The sequence below is a fragment of the Phodopus roborovskii genome, unplaced genomic scaffold (assembly GCF_943737965.1).
Source record: "Phodopus roborovskii unplaced genomic scaffold, PHOROB, whole genome shotgun sequence".
Taxonomy (NCBI): domain Eukaryota; kingdom Metazoa; phylum Chordata; class Mammalia; order Rodentia; family Cricetidae; genus Phodopus; species Phodopus roborovskii.
In genome coordinates, this window is record NW_026125708.1 from 1753120 (window position 1) to 1770549 (window position 17430).

Below are 17430 nucleotides of genomic sequence, written 5' to 3' on the forward strand. Positions count from 1 at the left end.
ATGATTTTTATAACAGAATAATCTTGATGCCAAATACCATTTTAATATTTTTTTTCAATTTAAATAAACTGAATTTCAAGAAAAAGGGGGGGGGCAAGCCATCTTTAAAAAGTCTCTCTCTAAAAGTTTAAAGTCTCTCAACTCCTATAAAATAAAATAAGAAAAATGTTATGTGCTTTCTTACCTCAAAAATGAAGAACTATGGAACAGTTACAAGCAAAAGCAGAATTCAGCAGTGTATCTGGGGATCTCAGACACCTAGCATCTGAAATCTACTTGGAATCTCCTGGGCTCCAAAGGTTTGGGAAGCTCCGCTTCTTATGCTTTGCCATTCATAGCACACACAGCTTGTCTCCTAGGCTCAGGCTGGCTCCACTCCACAATTGCTGCTGTTCTTGGCAGTCATCCCACAGTCTTGGCATCTCTAATATGCTGGGGTCTCCACTGCAACTGAGCTGGCACCTTAACCAAAAGCCTCTCTTAGGTTCTCTTTGGGAATTCTGGCCCTGCCTCATGGTACAAATCCTCAGCTTCTCTCCAAGACTGCTTCAATCTTGGAGTTTCCACTGCAACTGAGACTGCACCTTCACCCATGATCTCTCAGCACCCCGTGATGTCAAGCTTCAGATGCTCTCCATGACCACTTTATGCCTTCAAAACCAGTACCAAGTAAGAGATTCCCAAACACTATCAATTTAAGTTGCCAGAATGTGATGTAGATTTTACCCCTCCCCCACCCCTGAACCACAGCTTCTGTGTGCAGACCCAGAGGAAACATTAGCAGATTTTGTCTCAACAGTGCTGGTCTCTTAACCTCAGTTTATTTCTCAGCCTCAGCTAACCTGTGTCCCAGTAAGGCAAAGGTTTCCTTTTAGTGATTCTAGTCTCTTGTTAGTCACAACTGATTCTTCATCTGCAGCTGACCAAAAATGACATGTTCATCCTCAAAATACCACACAATGGCCTCTTTCCTCTGAAGCTTCACAAGCCAGGTCTCTATCATCTGCATCTCTCTCAGAATTCCTAACTTCCAAGCTCCCACAACAGTCCATAAAGGCCTGAGTACTCAACAGCTTTTCCAGCCCAATGTTCCAATTTGCTTCTATAATTTCTCCCAAAACAACAAGTTCAAGTCAGTTACAAAAATCACCCAGATCCTGGTATCAATTTCTGTCTTAGTTTGTTTTCTAATCCTGTAATAAACACAATGACCAAAATCAATTTGGAAAGAAAAGAGTTAATTTTATCTTATAGCTTACAGTCCATAATGAGGAGAAGCCAGGACAGGAACTCAAGACAGGAACCTAGAGACAGGAAGTGAAGCAGAGACCACGGAAGAGTGCTGTTTATTGGCTTGTTCTTCATGATTGATAAGCCTTTCTTTTTAAATTAATCTTTATTTAAATTAACAACAATATTATTTTACATACCAATTCCAGTTCCTTTCCCTCCTGTCCTCCCATTCCCCTACCATCTCCCCCCCGCATTTCACTCCCCAGGGAGATTGCGGCCTCCCATGGAGGATCATCAAAGTCTGTCACATCATTTGGGGTAGGACCTAGGCCCTCCCTGTGTATCTAGTCTGAGAGAGTATCCCTACATAGGGAATGGGCTCCCAGACCCCATTCATACATTATGGATAAATACTCAAATATGGTGGACAGCATGGCAGCAGATAGGCAGACATAGTGCTGGAGCAGTAGTGGAGAGCTTACATCTTATCCACAAGCAGAAAGCAGGCCAAGCTACCTAGAAATGGTGTGGGCTTTTTGTTTGTTGTTGTTGTTTTTTTTTTCTAATACAGAATGTCTCCATGTAGCCTTAGTTGTCTTGGAAGTAGCTCTGTAGACCAGCCTGGTCTCAAACCCAGAAATCTGCCGCCTGAGTGCTGGGATTAAAGGCATATGCCACCACCACCCAGCTGGTGTGTGCTTTTGAAACCTCAAAGCCCATCCCCGGTGGCACACCTCCTCTAACAAAGCCACACCTTCTAATTCTTACCAGTTTCACAAACTGGGGGTGAACTATTCATAAATATGAGCTTATGAGTGCCATTGTCATTCCAACCACCACAATTCCCAAAGGTATACTAGGACCAGAGAGTAGAATGTGGGTCAACTTGAGCTCTGGGATACATTTCACCTTTTGGAACTACCAGGTTAAGTGACATATAATCCAAATAATGGCTTCTAAGTTAAATTTGGAAAGTTATTATCCCTTTGTGCTGGATGGTTATGGTCCTCAGGAACTTCAGGCTGGAGATTTGTAACATAAGAACAACTAAGAGGAATGGTTCCTTGTCTAGTGTTCAGAAACTTCCCCCTTTCTCTGCACATTTCCCACATCACCAGAATAAGGCAAAGATGGGTAATCTGGGTGCAAACATCACCTCTGCTACAACCAAAATCTCAGCACTTCCAGCACTTTACTGAGTTTTGTCTTGCCCTTGTGTCAGTAGAGTCATATTCCTAAAGGTACTGTGCAGAATGAGGAGTAAAGACCCTGGAGAACTACTAGGAATGTGGCAGGCTGACTGCCTTTCTTCAGAAGTCACCCCACGTGAGGAAAAGTAACCTTAGTTACCATGGGGGGGCAGCAGAGGCCAATCTACAGAACCTTAAACCTAGACTAAGACCTCCTGGGTTATGCTGTTTGGTTGCTCTAATTCATGTCTAGGATCAGCCCCCATCCCACACTTGCATTACATTACTCCTGACCAATACAGACATGACCCAATGGGTAGAGGAGTGATCCAAAGAGCAGTCAGACATGTCCAAGAATAGGAAGGTCCCAGGACAGTAGGACAGTCTTTTATGAGTCAAAATGTTGCAATAGAGAAATGCCTCCTAAGGAAGGAGACAGTCATTTGCATACAATTCAGTTCCATCCTCACTGTATGTGTGTTTAGGAATTCCTCTTTCCAAACTGACTCATTCATACATCTTATTTCCCTCCCTTTGATATTAGAAGCTAAACTCTTTTAGCTTAAAACTGCTTTTAGCCTAAAACTGCCTGAACTTCTGCCCCAGATCACACTGGCAACGACTTTTTCCCCATGTCCACCATGCTGGGCTTTTCTGGCGTGGAAAAGCTACCTTCTTAATTTTATAGCTCATGGTTTGGGGTATTCAGGTATTATAAGGATGTAATTTGCTGCTACGAGGAAGAATTTCATCTTCCTCTGATACATCAGAACTAATTTGTTAGGGAAGAAGATGAGGGTAGTTACCTGTACTAGCATGTTTAGTTATAAATTCAAAAGATTTGGCTGTTTAAATACTAGGAAGGAGCCAAAAGCCAAAAGTTCTTTTGAACTAGGAAAGTTCAAAAGACAGCTAAGATTTCAGAACAGGAAGAAAAAGGCTGCTAACTGAGATATCTGAGTCTCAGACAACATCCACTCTGGAGGTCACATAGACAATGTGATGAACTGGTCCAGAGAGAAATTTAGATTAGCAAAGGAGGGTTCTGAGATTATCAGAGAAATATCTCGTGTTTTGTCACATGTGTTTTCTTTTAAATTCCCTGACCATGTGCCAGTTTCAAACCAATTCTAAGTGAGCTCCTTGGCTTACAACAGACCCAGGTACTCAGTTCTTTCCTTTTCTCCTTAAAACTGCTGATAACAACGCATCCCTTTGTGTGAAAAACACTTCTCCTTTGGGTTAGAAGGAGATAAAGCCCTCCTAAGACACTCCCCACAGATAAATCTAAAGACAATCTTCAGGTAACAGAATCTACTGACCACCAGGAAAGCAAAGAAGAACAGAGGTCACAAAATAATAAACACTGAATTTACTAGGTTTGGTGAATTTGGTACACTGGAATAAATATAAAATGACAAAGGCTCCATCTTCCAGAAACTTCATATGGTTAGCATTTGCAATCTGTCTCCTAGATTGCCACTGGAAGCTCATTTAAACTTATTTTCTGCCACTTTTCCTATCCTAAAGATGGGAGTTACTTCTTCCCTAATATACAATGCACTCCCCCCACCCAGGTGCACATATATAATCCTCCCAGGCCACACCTAAAACAGAGTTGTGCTAGCCTCCCGTCTTTGCATAAGGAATCTAGATCTCTGAGGATATTTGCACTAGGTGCTGAAAAGAAACATTCAACCCACAAGCCTCAGCTATACATAGAAATTGTCCCCTCTAGGGAGTTTCCTCCCAGCAGAGAATCAGACTTAATAACCTGCCTGTGGATGTGTCTCAAGCAATAGAACAGCACAGAACGACACCAGGAGGGAAGGAAAATGGAGTGTTTATCCTATCCTACAAAGAATAGTTTAAGGTGGACTAATACACATTGAAGGCTCTGTACAACACACTATAGAGCCATCAGGATACTTAAGGTGCACACTAAACCTTATAAAGCAGATATTTCCTCATTTTATTGAAGGGGGAAACGGTTGTGATTATTATTACACAGAAGTATTAGGTTGGGGTGTTAACTCAGGTCTGCCTGACTTGAAAGTGAATACTGCACCCTCTATCCACACTTGGTTGCTTCCTGAAGATGGTGGGAGGTCTGGGACTCTCAGAGTCATAAACTAAGGCCCATGAGGCAAACTCAAGACAAAAGATAATGGCCCAAGTCACAGGAGAAGAACTACAGGTCCTATGGGGCACAAGGAAGCCACAGGACCAAAGTGCAGCATGTATCAGGTTATGCCTCCTACCCACACAGGAACAATGGAGAAGCAGGTTCTTGGAGGTGCTGCAAATGAAGTCGTGAGTCCACTTAAACCAAACCAACTACATTTGGGAACAAATTCCCAGTTCACAAATGGGTCAACATCCAAAGTGACATGGACTTTAGTGTACACACCCAAGTCTGCCATCTTAAGACTTCTAATGGCATGAGATGTTGGAAACAGTGATATTATTTTAATATATGGACAAAAAGTTTCCTGTACTGTCCCCTGGCTCACTGATCAGCACCTTCATGAGATGGCATCCATGGTTGCAATGAAACAGGATGCTGGAAGAGAAGTTTTCTAGCCTTACAGAGTCTTTGGGGCCAAGGCCTTTCCTTGCTTAGAGACTGGCTCTGAGGAGGATCTGCACAACAGTGTTGGTGGGACCCCATTCACCCACTGCTAGTGAGGAGGTCCATCTCTGTCTACATAGGTAGTTTTCCTGTTGATCTATGTCAAAGGACTATGTGAGAAGAGAAACTGGAGAAAACCTCCATAGGGGAAGAGGCCACAGACACACCCCAGCTTGGACCCTTTTAATCTTTCCTTTCCCTGTAGGGCTCTGGGTCTCATTATGACCTTAACACTGTCACTCCACTCATAAATGGAATGCAGGGACCATCAGGCCAGAATAAAAAAGATCTTTGGGAGGAAGTCATCGCAGAGAAGATCCCTTATTACTGGAATCCTTGAAGTAATTTCTGTGGTAGGGCCTGATTTTTTTCTCTATCTTATGGCCCCTGCTGTGCCCTACCTCCAGCCTTAGGAATATGTCATTGTTTTTTTCAACACTCTGGCCTGAGGGGGCCATGCAGCCCAATCCTGAGTTTTCCCGGGCACAGTGTGGTAAGCAGGAAGCATCAGCAAAGGAACTATCTGAAGCACTGTGAGAAACAAAGGACCACATCAAAGCCAAAAGCAGCCCAGCTTCCACAGTTTCAGAGACACCCCCTATTTTACCCCACCCAAGCCTGGGTTCCCTCAATAAAGAATACATTTCTTCTCAAGATCATCCTCAGAACTCAGATACAGTTTATTAGCCCACATCTAGGTGAGAACTAACTCCCTACATAACACTATTTAGTCTGATAATACCATGTAAAACAGTAACATCCAAGAATTACCTATACACAGTTGTCTTAGTTGGGATTTCTATTGCTGTGAAGAGACACCATGACCACAGCAACTTTTATAAAGAAAAACATTTAATTGGGGCTGGCTTACAATTTCAGAGGTTAATTGGGGCTGGCTTACACTTTCAGAGGTTCAGTCTATCATGGCAAGAAGCATAGCAACACTCAGGTAGACATGGTGCTGGACAAGCCCAGTGTTGTACAGCTGGATCAGCAGGCAACGGGAAGATAGAGAAAGACACCGAACTGATAGAAGTCATACTGTATATATGTTTCTCTTATTGGTTAATGAATAAAGACCTGTTGGCAGTAGGAAAGCAAGATAGGCAGGACTAGGAGACAAGGAGAATTCTGGGAGATATAGTAGAGAGGAGTCAAGAGAAGGACATAACAGAAGAGGTCCAGACCCTTTCTCCGGTAAGATAAGACTACATGGAAACATTTAGACTGATAGAAAAGAGTTAATATTTAAGACAGTAGTAGCCAATAAGAAACACTAGTAACATTAGTTTATAACTAATATACTGTCTCTGTGTGTTATTTTGGGACTGATGGGAAACTGCTTATAGCACTGGGCCTGGCTTGGGCTTTTGAAATCTCAAAACATACCCCCCAGAGACACACTCCCGGAGACAATTTTACTCCAATGACATCATACCTACTCCAACAAGACCACGCCTTTTAATAGTGCCACTCCTTGGTGACCAAGCATTAGAATCTATGAGTCTATGTGGGACATTCTTATTCAAATTACAATTCTTATTCAAACCACCACAACATTACAATGAGGAACTGATTCTGCCTCAGATAGCACCTCATTTCTTTCTGCTATGAAATATGGGAACTTGCACTCAGTCATAACTATGGGCTAGGGATGTACTTTAGAAAGCAACATCTGTCCAGCTATGAGCAAGGGTGTCTGAATCCTCCTCACATGACCTGCTGTCTCCATGCACTCAGTAGCTCTGGGGGAAGCCAGAGGCAATGATTATATTTCTACATGTTGTGGTTCATGTTTACCATTAAAACAGTCATGATAGCAGGTGCGTGTTGGTATTTTGTTGATGGGCTAATAAAGCTTTCCTAAAGATAAGAATGCAGAGCTAAGTCACTAGTTACCCACACACCCAGTGAGGGGTTAAGTCATAGTTAGCCTCCCCTCCCCACACACATAATGCCACCATTTAGTCACACACATAAGCCACTAGTTAGCCTTAAAGGACAGGCAGTTGTGGCCACACCTTTAATCCCAGCACTCAGGAGACAGAGGAAGATGGATCTCTGTCAGTTCAAAGCCACCCTGGCCTACATGACAAGAATCAGTCTAAAAGAGAAACAGACCTCATACCTCTAATTCCAGCACCAGAGAGAATATAAGGCAGGAGCCCAGTGCAGTCTCAGGGTAGTCTGGGGCTTTTTGTGAAGAGCATTGCAGTTTGCAGTCACTCTGAGGACAGGATTGCTCCCGATTTGGTCTTAGCCTTGGTAGAGGAAAGAACTCTCTAGTGGCTGGCTGCTTTCATTTTCTGATCTTTGGCTTGAATCTCAATATCTTTCTCTGTGTTTTTATTATTCATGCTACATAGGTGCATTAGGGTAAAGCCCTGCCATATGATGGAGTGTGAATAGTTTAACTTGATGCATTTATTCATTAACTTATTCATTCTTTCGATAAATATGGAGCAATATTTGCTAGGCACTATTCTTTGCAATGGATAAATGAGAAGCAAAACAAGATATGATTCCTACTCTCATGGAGTTTGGGATATAGTGGAGGAGATGGTACTTATCCAAGGAATTATACAAATATGTATAAAATACAAATAAATTCTACTAAGAAAGATGAGCATTGACCTCTAGGGAATGTGGAGAAGAGTTTGGTCAAGACTATAGACCACATTCATAATTTCTCCTTTTGAAAGAAATCAATATTACTGAGGATTTTTGGTACAATATGATACTATTATCAGATTTAACTTTTAAAACACACTGGTAGTTATGTTTTTAAAAAGTAGTTGGAGGCAAATGGACAATGGGCAGACAGTGAGAGACTTCAGTGCACTCAGTCCTAAATGGAACGTCTTTATCAAATCCCTCCCCTCAAATCTCAGAAATTTATGTGCAAGAGGAAGCAGAAAGACTGTAAGAGCCAGAGGTGGTGGATGACTCCAAGGAAACATCTTCCAGATAAAGGGGACCAATATATTCCACTCTTGGAGACTGGGACAGCACACACAAGACCTGCACAGGGTTAAGCCAGACTGTATTCTAGTACTGAGTGGAGGACATGGACACAAGGACACAGGGACACAAAGACTTCCACCCCTAACCAAGAAGCTATTTGCAATTGACACCTGCTGGGAAATGGAAAATTAATTGTCTCATTTAAGTGTCACTGAATATATCAACCACACTGCAAGCAGACTTCATGCCCAGGAGTCTTGGCAAACAAAACAAACTCCATGTTTTTTGTTTTTTGTGTTTACTTTGTGCACATTTTGATTTTTTGGGGGGGTATATTTTATCTTACTGATGTCCTTTTCTTCTTAAGTTTTGATTTTTTATTTTATACTGTCTTTCTTGTTTTTGAGAAAGAGAAACAGAGAGAGAAAGAGAGAGACAGAAAACAAAAGAGAGCATGAAAGTTGGGTGGCTGGAAGTGCTGAACTAAGACTTCCAAATACAGAAAACTTACTGATGGTCTTCTGAATTGCATAACTGGATATTTAACAGTGTCATTAACTAAAAGAGGGGAAAATGGTAGAGACTCATTTCTAAGGAAGAAAAATATGCCTTGACCTTGCATTGTTATTTGAGCCATACTTCAATTATCTCAGTAAAGACAAAGATGTGGGGTGCAAACCATGAGCATGAATGCATGAGATTTCCCAAGGTAATATATAGAATAAGAAAGACAGACTCTGGGAACTCTACTATATAGGTCCAGTGACTCTGGAAGCAGAGGCAGAAAGACTGAAGTTCATGGTCAGCTTGGGCTCCAGACCAACTTCAAAGCTACCTTGTACAACTTAGCGAGAACTGTCTCACAATAAAAAGCAGAAAAGGGGCTGATTATATAGATCAATGGCAGCGAGAGAAACAGGCCCCAAGGGTCACCTTAAGACACTCTCAAATAGGTAGTAGAAAAACAAAGAAATCGGGTTAATGGTAGAAAGTCAACAAGGAAGAAGGACAAGGAAGAAGTGAACTGAATGAAGATCCAGGTAAAATAAGAATTGAAAGCATCCTTTGGGTTTACTAACATGAAGGTCACCAGTGATTTAGAAGAAAGAAGATTCAACCCGTTTATGGGAGATTGGAGTAGGCTGAGACAACTCTTCTGAGAAATTTCTTTGGAAGCAAAGACTGAAAACTAGAGGAGTGCAGACTTGGGGGTGGCATTACTTTAAGACAGGAGGGACTATTTCACCTGCTAGTAAGAAGTACCCACTTGAAGGAAAGAGGTTTAACTTATTGGAGAGAAAAGGGGTAGTTGATAATAGGGGACTGTAGGAAGGGATAAACTATGAAGCACCCATGGAAAGCATGGTCGCTGAAGAGAAATAGTACCTCCTCCACCATTTCAGACAAGAGGACCTACAGAGGAGATAGACAAGGTGATGTGTAAATGTGGCAGGAAAAGGAGGCCCTGCATGATACTTGCATTTTCTCAATGAAATAAATGGCAAAGTTATCTGCTAAGAGTAAGAAGGTGGACATGGGGACTGAAGGTTTGGATAAAGAGTGAAGAATCTTTTAAATAGTCATCCTGGAGAATGAGAAGAACTTAAAAATATTAGCAGGACTGCAAAGCAGCAATGAGGGATTTATTGAGGTACAGTTGATGACAGTCAGGAGAGGTAACTGAACTATGGAGGAATAGATGGTAAAACATAAGAACCAGGAAACTCAGGTGATGGTCAGATAATCAACTCAGATGATGGCAGTCCTTAATGCGGTAGGTAGGGAATGTAGGGAGACAGAAACCAAAGTCTTCACTGAGATAGTAGGTATATTGCTTTTCTATAGCTGATCTAACAGACTGCCACAAACTGAATGCCTTAAAACAACAGTTTATTCTTTCATAGTTAGAGAAGCTAGAAATTTCTGAGTCTGGGTGTTTGAATGCATGCCTCTTCCTAGAGGTTTCAAGGGGAAAATCTTTCCATGACTTTCTTCTAGCTTCTGTTGGCCAACAGAAATCCTTGATGTGCAACAGCATCACTCCAATCTCTGCCTCTGTTATCGCATGAGTGTGTTGTCTCTGTGCTCATTTGTGTTTCAATTTCTCCATTCTTTAAGATTGTTAATCATGAAACTGTAGTATGACCTCAGTCATTTTATCTTGGTCTAATCTGCAAAGTCCCTATGTTTAAATAAGGTCATGGGTACTTCATAGGTACTTTGTGATTAGTATCTCAATGGATCCCTTTAGAGAGCACATTTCTTTATTTTATATCTTTACTCATTTTACATACCAACCACAGTTCCCCATCCCCCACCACCTACCATCCATCCACCCTCATCCATTCCTCAGAAAGGATAAGGCATCCCATGGGTACTCAACAAAGCCTGACACATACAGTTGTGGCAGGAGCAACCCCATCCCCCCATTATCGAAGCTGAGCAAGACATCCCACCATAGGGAATGGGCTTCAAAAAGTCACCCATGCACTAGAGATACATCCTGGTCCCACTGCCAGGAGTTCCACAAACAGACCAGGCTACAAAATTGTTGCCCACATGCAGAGGGCCTGGTTTAGTCCCATACAGGCTCCCAGCTGTCAATCTTGAGTCCCTGAACTCCTGAAAGTTGGAGTCAACTATAGAGAGGACATTTCAACTCACTAGAGAAGATACGATCAGGTGACTGGTGCATGGCAATAATGTGGAGTAGCTAATATGCCAACTTTAAAAGAAAAAGGTGATTTGTACAAGAAAAAGCAAATGCTCTGAAAATAGCAGTCAAAAGCAAGCCAGACTCTTAAGCAAACTCCTGACCACACAATACTTGAAAAGGCAACTAGTAGGTCTCATAGAGGAAGCTTGCAGGGGAAGCAGAATCCTCCAGGTAGAACTAGGTTTCAGTTAAACCAAAGGGCTTGAGAATGCCAGTGGGGGAAAGTTGACAGAGAGGCAACTTGGGAAGATCCAGAAAAAAAAAATGAGCCTGGATTGACTGAAATAAAATCAGAGCAGTTTGTGAACCAGTGTGAGGGTGGGATACGGGGCTTTCATTTTGAGAGCTGACATGTAGGGCAGAACAAAGTTATTTGCAGGAGATTTGAAGAGGTTGGCTCTGTACCTGAGCCTAGTGGCTAGAAATGTGTCTGTGTCACTCTCCACCAGAGTTGATGGAAGCTGCAGTACCTTCAGACTATGTATACTGCAGGTGTCAAGTACTAGCAATTTCAGAGCCAACAGATTGTGTCCTAAAGTGGATACTGGAATAAGACCACTCCATCAATTGCCTAGGAATCTGCTACCTTCCTCATATTAAAAATGGGAAGTGAGAGAGAGAATGCACTGGGAGCTAAAGTATAGACATTTACGTTTCTGGCTTTTGACTATGAATATATAAAAATATTTACTTGTAATCTAGATTGTAGACCTTAAACTGGCACCCTCCACCCATAATCCCTGTATGCATGAGACTATCCATAACTACTGAATAATCAAGAAGTAGAAAATGTTAGCTGACATGTCAGTCTAGGCAATTACTCAGTCACTACCCACCTCTTCTGAAAGTAGACAAGGTAAGTAAGCATGAACTTTGGAGTGGGACTACATGTCTTTAAATTCTACTTCAGGCACTTGTTAGCCTATCTCTACTTCAATTTCTTTATCTAGAAGATGGAGAGAATAATAATTCCTACTTCACAGAATTATTGTTATAGAAAAAACTAAGTATCATCACCCATATTTAGCACTAACTATTCACAAGGGGCAATTTATGAATTTGTGGAATCTGTTTAGGCATTCATCAATTAATGACTATCAGTAAAGGAAATACAATACCACACACACACACACACACACACACACACACACACACACACACTGGAGTTTATTTGGTCAAAGAATATAATTGTTTCATTTTCAGAAAAAAATGGATGGAGCTGAAAATAACCACATTAAGCAAAATAAGCCAGATTCATAAAAAATACTACAATTTATCTTGTGTACAGATTTTATGTTTTAGAGAGATATGAAAGAAGAAGGTGGATTACTTAAGGGAAAGAAAGGAAATGGGGGTGGAGGAGCATATGAGAGGGTACTGAAGGATAAATAAAATAAAAGTATGTTTTATGTATGTGAAAATATTATTATAAGATCTATTCTTTTATATAAACATGTACTAGTCATTTCTATTTGTAAAGGAAAGGAAAGTTAAGTGACAATATATACAAATACATAAAACAGTATCGGGTGTGTGTTATGTTCTATGGGAGTGTTTATTTTTATGTTTATCCTCTCCTGCCCTATACCATTTAATCACTTGATACCATTCTACTTGCTAGCATCTCCATGGCTTTGGACCCTAACCTAAATGAGCACTTCTCAACCTTCTGTTACATTGTGCTCTTCTTTGAAACTGTTTACTTCTAGACTGAACAAGCCCAGAGCTTTCAACAGTTTTCCATATGGTGTTGCTGCTGTTACACCAGCCTAGTAACTCAGTTTTGGACATCTTGCACTTTGACCTTATATTCCAGTTTAAATGGGCTGTCTGGAATGGACCACAGTGCTTCAGGTAGGATGTGACAAGTGTAGGGAAGGGCAGAACCATCACTTCACTTGTTCTGGTTCTATACTTCTATTAGTGCAGCCTAAAAATCTAATTAGCTTTTTTGGCAGCATCATCATTCTGTTGGCTCACATTGACTTTACAATCAAATCAAGGTCTTTTTCACATATGCTGTTGTTAAACCAGGCAGGTCTCTTCTATCCTGCGCTAGAGGAACAAACTAGCTATAATTGCTATGTGAAAATCCAGTGCAGCAATCAAAGCCAAGTATCAACAGAGTTTAGTTACAAAGAAAAGACAGTCCAAGCAAGCTGTTGGTAGTTGGGGGTCGTGGAAGATGTTACCAGTTTTCTGTCTATTAATGATTTTCCTCTTCTTCCTTATTTGAAGAATGCCACAAACGTTTAGAGCAACAGCAATTACTAAGCAAAAGAATACTGTATTTCCCAGCTTCCATTGCTGTTCAAAACATCCATATTATCAAGCTATAGTCAAAGAGGTGTAGGTGGCTGTCACTGGGTAGAGGACATTATTGTGAATAAAAAAGCAAAGGCTCTGTAAACTAACCTTTGCCTTTAGTCTCCTTCCCATTCAGTGTGCTTCTTTCCTCCTGTCTAGAATGCAGACATGAAGCCCAGAGCTGAAGCAGCTGCCTTGTGACCCTAAGGCACAATGCAAATGAATGAAAGCCTACATTAAGAACCATAGAGAGGAAAAACAAGAATCTTTCTGTGGGAGTGGGTGTTGATAACCACACCATACTGTTCAGGCTTCCATTGCATTATCCCCCTGGCTCATCCTCTCAAGTTAATGGGACAATAGGAATGCACCAATACACTGGACAAAAGCCCTTGTGTCAAGGATGCCACTGAACTGCCAAAGTAGCCCTGGATCAAGGAAATTTTGTTAAATGAAGCAAATAAATCTTTATCTGTTTAAGCTACAACAGTAGATTTGTTCATGATTTGTGGCCAAAGACATTTCTAACTGGAGCAAACTAAGGATCCAAATGAAGGCCAAACTGGCCTCTAGAAATCAAAAGAAGGGGCTATTTAGAAACACACATAGGCTACTAGTCCTGTCAGGAGGTGTCTGTGATGGAGTTAAGGTTCATGTTTAGCTCAGTACTTCCTCCCTAGATTACAGAGGAAAAGAGCACCACCAGGCCTGGTTCTTGCTAAAGAATAAGGGTGAAGCTGGGACTTGGGTATAGGATGTGAGACAGAATGCTAGGAATCAGAAGAAATGGGGAATGAGACAGAGGAGCAGGAATCTGGAGACCAAACTCAGACCAGCAGCAAAAAGGCAAGCTGATGCTGCATTCCAGGTTGGGAGTTTACTTTAAGCCTTCCCATCTTAGTATAGGTATGGGGTATACAAAGAAGAAAACTTCCTCGGACCATGGAGGAAGAAGGTGCCCTGCAACGTGATACAGACAGAACCTGACAAGCTTAACTTGAGCTGTGCTTTAGCCACCTTGACACTTCTTAGATTCACCCTTCATTGCATGCACATCTTTCCTGCTTTGGGCTCATGACTTTTCTAAGTTCCAGCTTTAACAGACAGCCTCCAGTGTATTGACACTTGTCTTTTTAAACAATTCCCACTTCTTCTTTCTATTGTAAGTATTTCACTATGGAAATCTTTCCCTCCTCCCCCCTGCTCCAAGTTGTATTCTCCCATGTCCAGTGTGCAGGTGCTCTTCCTGGGTAGCTTGTGTCCCCTCAGGCAGGGCCACCCTTCAGCTTCTGGTCTCTGCTTAGGATGGATATAGACAGCAATAGCCAGGATAGAAGGCTGACTGGAGCCTATCAGTTGCAGGGAATGGTGTGCTCAAATCCCACTCCTGGCCTTGGCTTCTTTGCTCCAGCAGAGGCCAATGTTTTCCCCACCCCCATTCCACTTTCCAGTGTAAACTAGAGTGAGAGAATGAGATCCTCCTATTTCTCCTTTGTGTTGGCCAGGTGTTGTGTGAGTAAACCATTGTGATCTTGTGCTCCTATGATAAATGGACCTCTGTGAGACACTTTTCTCCTTGTGTTCAGGGACAGAGGGAGTCTTGCCTGAATGACTTCTCACAGAGGTGCTCAGAGCTCACAGCCCAAGGCAGGTCAGCTGTTTGTTCAATTGACAAGAGAGGGTGTCAATCACTGTGGGTCTGCCAATCAGCCCTAAACTAGTCATCTGTAGCCATTAATATTCCATGTTAAACACAACACCAAATCCCCCCAAAGACTAAACCAAGAGTGGCTCCCCAAAGGCAGTTCCTAGGTGGACAGGAGCAGGTCTGCTGGTGTCAGTAATAGAACTCTTTAGTTTCACCTTCCTTCTTCACAGAACTTGTTTCCATTCCTCACATCTAAATAGTCCTGGATCTCTTCAATTAGACCTCTCTCATTCTCCACCCACGAGCATTTCTTCCCCTACTGGAGCTGATGCTGCCTTGATCAGTCCTCAATACCCTTCACTGGGACTCCTAAACAGTCCCCTAATTTATCTCCCTGCCCCCAGTCTTGCCCCTCCAATGCAGTCTCCTTGCCTCAGCTAAATCAACCCTTTGAAAATACAAATCTGGTCATGGTATCTCCTCTCAAAAACCTTCCAGCCTCTTCTGTGGCTTCAGGTACCCTTGGTTAGGATAAAGTCCAGTGCCCTCATAATTAGATTTCTTTAAAACGCTCAACCTCTATTTTGGTAGTATTCCCACTTTATGCCTAACCACAGCAAACTACTTTGTAGGTTTCTAAATATGTCTTTCCTATGTTTGTGTCTACACCCTTATACATGTCATATCTTCCCTTCTCCTGGGATAACCTTCATAATCACTTTCTCTACTTTCTATTTAGCCAAAACCCACTTATCCCTCACTACTTCAACTAACCTCTTTGCATCACAAGACTCACATTATACTTGCAACTATATCATTGGTATCTAGTACAGCACATGGAATTTACTAATTCTCTGTAGATGTTTGCCAGCTGACCTGGCTATGGCAAAATCGCCTCTGAGGAAAATTTTCAGAGTTGACTAGTCCATCTGTCTATGGAAGGGAGACTTCTCATTGATGCCATTCCTTAGTATTTGCTTGTAACCCCTTCTTTAACATGTCTACTTCCCCAATTCAATTGCAAGCACTTCCATAGTAAGGCTGTGTCTGAACTATTACAGCATCCTACATAGGTCCAGTAAGTGCTTAAATAGAACGAATAAATAGGTCTCCTGAATGTCCACATCTTCTTTTTTATTTTGCCATACCTTGTTTTACTTTGTCTCTAAAGTCGAAACTATCACACTCACACACTTGGAATTTCTTTTATCTCTCTCATTTCTTTTCTCTGAAATGTCCTTCTCACCCACCAACCCAATTCAGCTAGTTATTTAGCAACCAGCTCCACCCCCAACCTTCACTCAGGATTTCCAAGCATGCTTTGCAGTTTGCCTCTGAGCAGTGTTAACAATTCCCACCTATCTCATTTAGTCCTTGGCATGTCCTCATGTTACCAAGATGAGGACAAAGCACGGTCAGTTTCAGAAGTATTACTTGAACCCAGCTCTGTCCATGAATTCCACTTGCCAAAATGTCAGTCTTCATTTTCTTGTTTGGAGAATTGCCATTTGCTGCCGGTCTGGGTCTTTCTACCCCTCCATCTTTCTATGGCCTTCTTAGAGAAGTAGAGAGGTCTAGGGCCAGACTCCCTGGGTTTCTGCCTATGATGCACTGGTTATCTTAGGCGGTTTAAGGACACTAACCTTCAGCTTCCTCTTATGCAAATGAAGACGACGCTAACATCCATCTCATACGATTGTTAAGATTAGAAAAATAAAGCAAGTTAAAGTGTCAAGTGCAGTATCTAGCAAGTTGTATGCTGTTCAGTAAAGGCTCTTTGCTCCATTGTTATGACTAGTAACAAATCTCTGTTGCAATGATCCCTTCAAAACTACAAAAGAGTTACAGCGGAAAGGGAATGAAAAAAGGAAGCTGACCACAGGAGATCTGAGATTTTTGTGAAGTCCAAACAAGGTTAGTAGCGCGGCAGGACATTCCTATGTCCGAGTTCCTAGAGCCATGTGACTCTAAGAGCCCAGAGCACATGGTTCCACCCAGCGCAGCTTCCCTAACTCTGGCGCTCAGCTATTCTCAGCAGCCTGTAGGGGGAGCCATGAAGCTAGGACGGGGTTTTGGGGGAGGCTGCTGGAAATCTTCCTAAGGGCAAAAAAAAAAAAAAAAAAAAAAAAAAAAAAGAAAAGAAAAAAAAAACCGACACCCCACCACTACTACCACTGCCTTGCCTCCTTCAGGACACACTCCTAGCTCAGTACTCTTTGGCCGCTAAGCTGGGAGCTGTCCTTCAGCACCAGGGCAGCCTTGGCCTCAGGCAGGACAGTGAGGGCGTCAGCGGAGTTAGGGACTCCGGACCCACCGATCAGCGACCGGCTTCAGTGTCCCCTAGTCTTGAGGACGAGGGCAACGTTACCCAGACAGACAGCAAGAACCTAAGGAGAAGCCCCCTGCTTCTTAGAATCACCCTCAGAAGTCCCCTAGCCCTCAGGGGGAGCAAGGGGCGGTCCTGGGGAGGGAGGCGGGCGCCGGCTTGGTGGGGGGAAGGGGAGTGCCAGGCCTGGGACTCAGCGTGTGGCGTGTGCACGCGGGGAGCGGTCGGATGAACGGAGGCGCCGAAGTGAATGGAGTTGGGGGTGGACTGGAAACATCCCCAAACAGCACAGGCTGCGGCCGGCGGGGGCTGGGGTTGGGGAGGGGGGAGTCCTGAGGCGCAGGCGCAGTCGGGGCCCCAGTCCCGTTCCCTCCTCCTCCCGGTGCCTCTTTCTCCGCCCTGCTCCCCCCCAAA